This window comes from Gopherus flavomarginatus, chromosome 1 (assembly GCF_025201925.1).
Source record: "Gopherus flavomarginatus isolate rGopFla2 chromosome 1, rGopFla2.mat.asm, whole genome shotgun sequence".
Taxonomy (NCBI): domain Eukaryota; kingdom Metazoa; phylum Chordata; order Testudines; family Testudinidae; genus Gopherus; species Gopherus flavomarginatus.
In genome coordinates this window covers 337992632-337999593 of record NC_066617.1, presented here as the reverse complement: position 1 = coordinate 337999593, position 6962 = coordinate 337992632, and the positions used below count along the sequence as shown (strand labels likewise).

At 40.6% G+C, this 6962-nt stretch overlaps 1 long non-coding RNA gene across 1 annotated transcript; it reads right to left on the bottom strand.

Annotated features, from left to right (window-relative positions):
* Positions 1–296: 296 nt before the first annotated feature.
* LOC127037119 (uncharacterized) lies at positions 297–6478 on the bottom strand. Its single transcript, XR_007770281.1, has 3 exons — positions 6355–6478; positions 5494–5621; positions 297–383 (listed from the first exon to the last, which is right to left on the bottom strand). It is a non-coding gene; the product is annotated as an uncharacterized LOC127037119 (long non-coding RNA).
* Between the last annotated feature and the right edge of the window lie 484 nt (positions 6479–6962).

The following is a 6962-nucleotide window of genomic DNA, read 5'->3' as shown; positions in this document are numbered from 1 at the left end:
GTGGAGGAAGAATAATCCAAGCTAGCCCAAAACTCAGGAGACCCAAGTTCAATTATGCACTTTACCACAGACTTCCTCTGTGACCTTGGGCAAATGTTGATAAATGCAAAGTAATGCACGTTGGAAAACATAATCCCAGCTATACACACAAACTGATTGGATTTAAATTAGCTGTCACCACTCAAGAAAGAGATCTTGGAGTGATTGTGGATACGTCTCTGAAAATATCCACTTAATGTGCTGAGGCAGTCAAAAAAGCTAACATAATGTTAGGAACTATTAGGAAAATGATAAATAACAAGACAGAAAATATCATAATGCCACTATATAAATCCATGGTGTGTCCACACCTTGAATACTGCATGCAGTTCTGGTCATCTCATCTAAAAAAAAAGAGATATATTAGAACTGAAAAAGGTACAGAGAAGGGCAACAAAAATGATTACTGGTATGGAACAGCTTCCATATGAGGAGAGATTAAAAAGACTGGGACTGTTCAGCTTGGAAAATAGACAGCGGAGAGAGAACATAATAGAGGTCTATAAAATCATGACTGCTGTGGAGAAAGTGAATAAGGAAGTGTTGTTTACTCTGTCACATAACACAAGAACCAAGGGTCACTCAAGGAACTTAATAAGCTGCAGGTTTAAAATATGCATAAGGCAGTATCTCCTTGTTGACAGGGGATGTTGTAAAGGCCATAAGTATAAACGGGTTCAAAGAAGAATTAGATACATTTATGGGGATAGGTTCATCAGTGATTATTAGCCAAGATGGTCAGGGATGCAACCCCATGCTCTGCGTGTCTCTAGTCTCTGATTGCCATTAGCTGGGAATGGACAACAGAGAATGGATCACTCAATGACTGCTTGTTCTGTTCATTCTCTCTGAAGCACCTGGCATTGGCCACTGTTAGAGGACAGGATACTGGGCTAGATGGACCATTGGTCTCAGCCAGTATGGCCATTCTCATGTTCTTATTTGATCCCTCAGTTCCCCATCTGTAAAATGGGGATAATAGCAGCTCAGATAGTACGATGATGGGAGTCATATACCTTATGTATATAAAGATATCTAGCACTGGACTCAGATCTTGTCAGAAGTGGCACTGAGATGTGGGTGTTGGTGCATGTTGTGGGCCCTCAGAAGAGTAGGGTACTCAACTCTACAGCTGTACTCAACTCTACAGCTGTAGAGTGTACTCTACCAGTGTACTCAACTCTACAGCTAGCCAAGCATGTTTGATTTTCATTGCTTAGCTTTTGTCATGTTTGTGATCAGTGACCAACAGCCTTTTCCTAGCTGTATTACACACAGTGTAAGTCTACCTTTCACATTACATCCTCATAATGTTCCCCAGTCCTTAATTTTGCCACCCTCGGGATATGGGTAATAGGGCATAGTGTAGCAATGTAGGGTCTTTTTCCGACCTTTGCAATAATATCAGTTCACTGAATAGGGATTGGAGCTAATTTACCTTAGCAAAGCCTTCTCAGACATGTTAAGTACTACTACTACAATCTATACTTATGCTAGACCCTAGCTTGTTCTGAATCCATGTAACCTGTCTTTGATGATCCTTTCCCCCAGACGGGCATCATCCTTTTACTACACCTGTACTTCCTTTACCCATGTCTTAGCAGATAATAACCTCAGTCTCACATTCATTCTTTCCTTAGCATAATAGGGATCTGTCACACCAGGTCTGAGAGCTCTGGTTATGTGCAATCTGCTGCACATTGTGTCTGGGACATGAAAAATTCACATAAAGTTTATAGACCACAGAAGCGTTTTTCGTGCTGCCCACTTGAAACAGATCTTTTTATTGAATATTTTAACCCTTTAAACTGCAGGGGATGGTATTGTCCTTCTCCAAAAGCACTTTATAAAGGATGCTTCAGCATAAACGGTGCTATATTACTTAAGATTAGTATATGAAACCAAAAGGAAGGATGGTCCAGTGGTTTGGGGACTAGTCTGGGATTTAGGTGACTGAGGTTCAGCTCCTTGCTTTAACTCACATGTTCCTTGGACAAGTCACATAGCCCCTCAGTTCTTCATCTGTAAAATGAGGATAATAGCACTTCCCCGCCTCATAGTGGTGTTGTAAAGAGAAATACATTAAACATGATGAGATGCTCAAATGCTGTTGTGATGGGGGCAACAGAAAGACCTAAAGTAGAGTTTTAAGTCCTGTGGCTTAAAGCCCTAGAGGGGAGGAAGCTCACTTTTACCATCTGTTGGTGAACAGGAGAAAAAAGCAGGCAGAAGCTCTGCAGGGAAGGAGCTCTCTGAACAGGGGAAGTGCAGCTCCATAGAAACCTTTATTTGCATAAGCTTTCCAGAAATCCTCCAGGTGACACTGTGTGCTAACTCTGAATTTGTAGGGTAATGGGATTGAACTGGAGCTCCCACTTCGTATCAAGACTGCTTAAGGGTCCTATATGGCATTGATCCCCCTTCACTGAAAACTTCATGACAAGAAGCAGCAGGATTTGGGTCTAATTAGGAGGGGTAGATGCTAGATTGCGGGAAGTTCTCCCCTACAAAGCCTTAGGGGATCTGCAGATCATCCAATGGCTGGACTACCCCATTCATATAGTCCTAACACACACTGACCTCAAATTCACTGACCTCATCTTCTGTGCTCCTCCCATGCAATGTTACACTGGAGGATTGCATCCCATTTCTGTTCTCTGTCAGATAGGGACATTACTTGCTTTCACTACTTTCCAGTGCAAAATATTCCCATTAGAAAAGCATGTCTGTCTCTTTGGCTTGATCAATGCTTTTCAAATGATAAAGTGTCATAAACAGATAGTTAAGGTTAATGTCTCTTTTACCTGTAAAGGCTTAAGAAGTTCACCTAGCCTAGCTGACACCTGACCAGAGGAACCAATGCGGGAACAAGATGTTTCAAAAGGAAGGAGGGTTTTTTCCTTTGTTTAGTTTTCAGTTTCAGCGGGAGTGAAAAAGATCAAGGAACCAGGCTCTTATCAGAGTAGTAAATTTTAGACAGGAATAAATAGGTTTATATTTATTTTCTTTTGTACTTGTCTTGGTGCAAATTAAGGGAATTATCAATTGGGTATTCTTGTGTGTATTAGATTTTTGACCAGGGGAACATCCTCTGTGTTTGGAATCTGTTGTCTGTGAGAGTAGCTGGTATGCTAATCTCTCCCAGAGGGTTTTCTTTTACCTTTCTTTTCTTTAATTAAAAGCCTTTTTCTTAATACCTGATTTTTCCTTGTTTTTAGATCCAAAGGGGTTGGATCTGGATCTACCAGGAGTTGGTGGGAGAAAGGAGGGGGGATGGTTAATTTCTCCTTGTTTTAAGATCCAAGGGGTTTGGATCTGTGTTCACCAGGAAATTGGTGACATTTCTCAAGGCTACACCCAAGGAAGGGAGTGCTTGTGAATGGTGGCAGCCAGACCAGATCTAAGCTGGTAATTGAGCTTAGAGCTTCTCATGCAGGTCCCCCACATCCTTAACCTAAAGTTCAGAGTGGGGAAGGAACCTTAACATAAAGCAATATAGAAAGCAATATAGAAAGATTTTCAACTGATAAAACTGAGGCAATACCATTAATATTGACAATTCCAAATAGAATAGGAAGACACCATAGTTACAAGCCAATTAATGGATGAATATTCAACTGCAAATATATGGGCAGTTGCTTCAGTACAAAATAGAGAAAACACTATCCTATTAGTTACACAAGAGTAGGACTCCTGCAATAAAAATATGTCTTGGAAAGAGGGAGATTTATTCCATTAATCTTACTCCAATTTAAGATCAAGACAACCACTTTAAGAGGTTGGGACATTTCCCATAAAATAAATTTATGTACAAATTATAAAATATGTAGTGATTCATAACACCATCCAGATTTATCAAGACGTGGTGATGCTATAGTGGGTGTTGTACATTATTCTATTTTTTTTAAAGAGCTGTAAGTAGTGCCTGCTATGGTTCTACGTGGACTTGAGGCCCCCATTCAGCAAAGCAATTAAACACACGCTTATATGACAGCTTTCATCTTGGTTGACACACCAGGTATTGACACCAAGAACTCCAGAATTGTAAGTGAGAGCTAAACAGTGAGACTCTTTAGCTAAAGCTGTAATAGACTCGTATGTTCTGCAGATCAGGAACAGAGGGGGACCTGTAACATATTCACTAGTGGTTTAGGCTTAAATCCATTAAATTAAATGAGACTTGAGCACATGCTTAAAGTTAAGTTTGTGCACTGCTGAATAGTGATGGACTTAACAACAAGTGCCCACACTTTGTTGCATTGAGGTCTAAGGGAATATCCACTGAGAAAACAGCATAGGACTGAGACCAGTCGTTTTGTTATTTATTTTAAACATTCTTTCAGAATAAGCTCTTACATAGATATTTGTAAGACAATTCATTCATGTGCATTCCACAAATAAGCATATGCAGGAGAAATCACCTCCACATTTAACAACTGCCAGATGTATTCCAAGTAACACATCTGACTTCCTAGAAAATTGAACTGAAAAAATGAAAGTTTTGTTCACTTTCTTTGCACCAATAGAGTCAGCTTTTCAAATGAGCACCCCATGTGCTGAGCTCTTTTGAAACTTTATTAAGCCAAAGTTACAATAAAAATGTTAACATGCTACATTGTACATTAGTTATTTGGGACCAGGGTAATATTCTTTAGCAAGAACCTTGCTAAAGATGCTGGCTTGTTATCTGGGGAGCCCACTTCCTTTGCCCTCGTTTGAAAATCTAGGGTGGAATTCTGTGCTTCGCCGTGCTGCCCTGACTCTCCAGAGCTCTATAGGCTGTGGCCCTTCCCAGCATGTTCATGTCCTTCTTGCTCCAGCACACCTGTTATGCCAAGGCTTGCAAAGGTTCCTCAGAAGGCTGTCTTCATAGTACCTATGCAAGGGGAATTCTCCAACAGCCAAATCCAGGGCATGAAGGGATGGGAGCAAAGGTGAAGAACTCTCCCTGAGGCATGAATGGGACTTGAACTCTTTTCACTAACCCTGCCTCATAGGAAGAGAATGAAGTTTGAAAAATAAACTTGCATGATCAAAATAATCGGCTGCATCCTGTCATAGCCTGGAGTGTAAGCTTCTTGGAATGGGGACTGTCTTTTTACTGTATCTCCATACAGTACCTAGCAGTGTAGGCCTGACCCTTGATTGGGGCCCAAAGATGCAACTGTAATACAAATTATGAGTAACAATAATAATCTCTGATGATCGGTTCTCTCTGCATCTACAGACACTCAGAAGACTTATATGGGGGATCAGCATAGCTCTTAATTGTCCTACCTGTGTGGAACCTCTTGTGTTTTATCCCATTTGGGGGAGTATGTTCTGTCATCCAGTCATACCCTCAGACTGTATCAACACTACTCCACCTCTTCCCCCTTTGGAAACTGTGTTTATGCTTCTACCTTAGCTGTGTGCAGGACCAGCTGAGCCAAGGCAGCTGGGAAAACTACATACCTGTCTCTCCCTAGGACTGCCTTGGAAACTCAGTTATCCATCTCTTCTTTGCCAGCACAGACTTCCTCCATTCACTACCTCCTCCTTTCTGTATGGCCTGCCTTCAGTGACAGCAGTTTGCAACACCACTAGAGATACAGGACAGAGAAGGAATATGGCAAAGATTTGCTGTTGGACATAAAGATGGAAGGTTGTATGTCTATGTCTAACAATGCAGCACATATCAGGCATTTCTGAGAGGCGTGAATTATTTGGCCTATAGTGATTTTTTTAAATTTAATATCTGTATAGGATGTGATATGTAGAATGTATATTTTAGGTATTGGGACATGTGAAAAGATCTGTGCTTGTCTGTCAAGAAAAGAGAACAGCCAGGTAAAAAAGCTTGGTCAGGAACCTGACCAGGTAAACCACCTAGCCAGCAGTTCAATCCGATGAACAACTTGGTCAGCAATCCAATCAGGTAACCAACTGAGTTAGCAAATTAATCTTAGGGCAGGTCTACACTGCAGAGGGGATCAATGCTCTGAGGTCAATCCACCAGTAGTCAATTTGGCGGGTCTAGGAAAGACCCACCAAATCAATTGCAGATCGCTGTCCAGTCAAACTCTGTACTCTATCCCCGATGAGAAGAGTAAGGTAAATCAATGGGAGATATTCTCCCATCGACTCCCCGTGGTGTGGACCCCTTGATAACTCGACCTAAGGTACGTCGACTCCAGCTACATTATTCCCGTAGCTGGAGTTGCGTAGCATGGGTCAGCTTACAGTGGTAGTGTAGACATAGCTTAGGGTTAGGCAGAAGAGTGTTTAGACAATATATAATAATTAACTTTGTAACAATGCATTTAAGGCGAGCACCTGAATGTAGGTGTGTGCTTGCATTTAACACTACGCTGTGCCTTGTGTCCCTGGACTGATCACTCACTGATGCAGTGAATAAACAACATACTTCTTCAGCTCAAAAGTCTTCTCTGTGAATCTGTGTGTTCTGGGTAGTGGGGAAAAGAACCTATTAACATCTTGTTAAAAGGACAGCTTAAAGCTTTTGAGAAATAAAACAAATTAAGTATGAGGAATTTGAATGTTATCATGATATTATTGTTTCTTTCCATTGTATTTCACTTTTTCTCTTTAATGATTTAAACATACCATTCAGATCCTGCAGATCTTCAAATTCTGGAACTGTGTTAATCATCTTATATTGAATTATTGTTTGATTCTTTAAAGATACAGCAATGCTTTTTTTCTGGGTTTAATAATTCATCAATGTTCCTTGTCTTCTGGGTGTATATGTGCAATATTTAGCTGGATCCACAATCTCTATATTTGCTCCTTTTTAGAGAAAACTCCATTAAAATAAAACAAAAAGATGATGGTTACAAGAGAGATATCATGATAAATCTACTATCCTGTTGAGAACAGGGTTGTTCAGATAATGAAGAAATTGTTAGTGCCACCTATTGGCA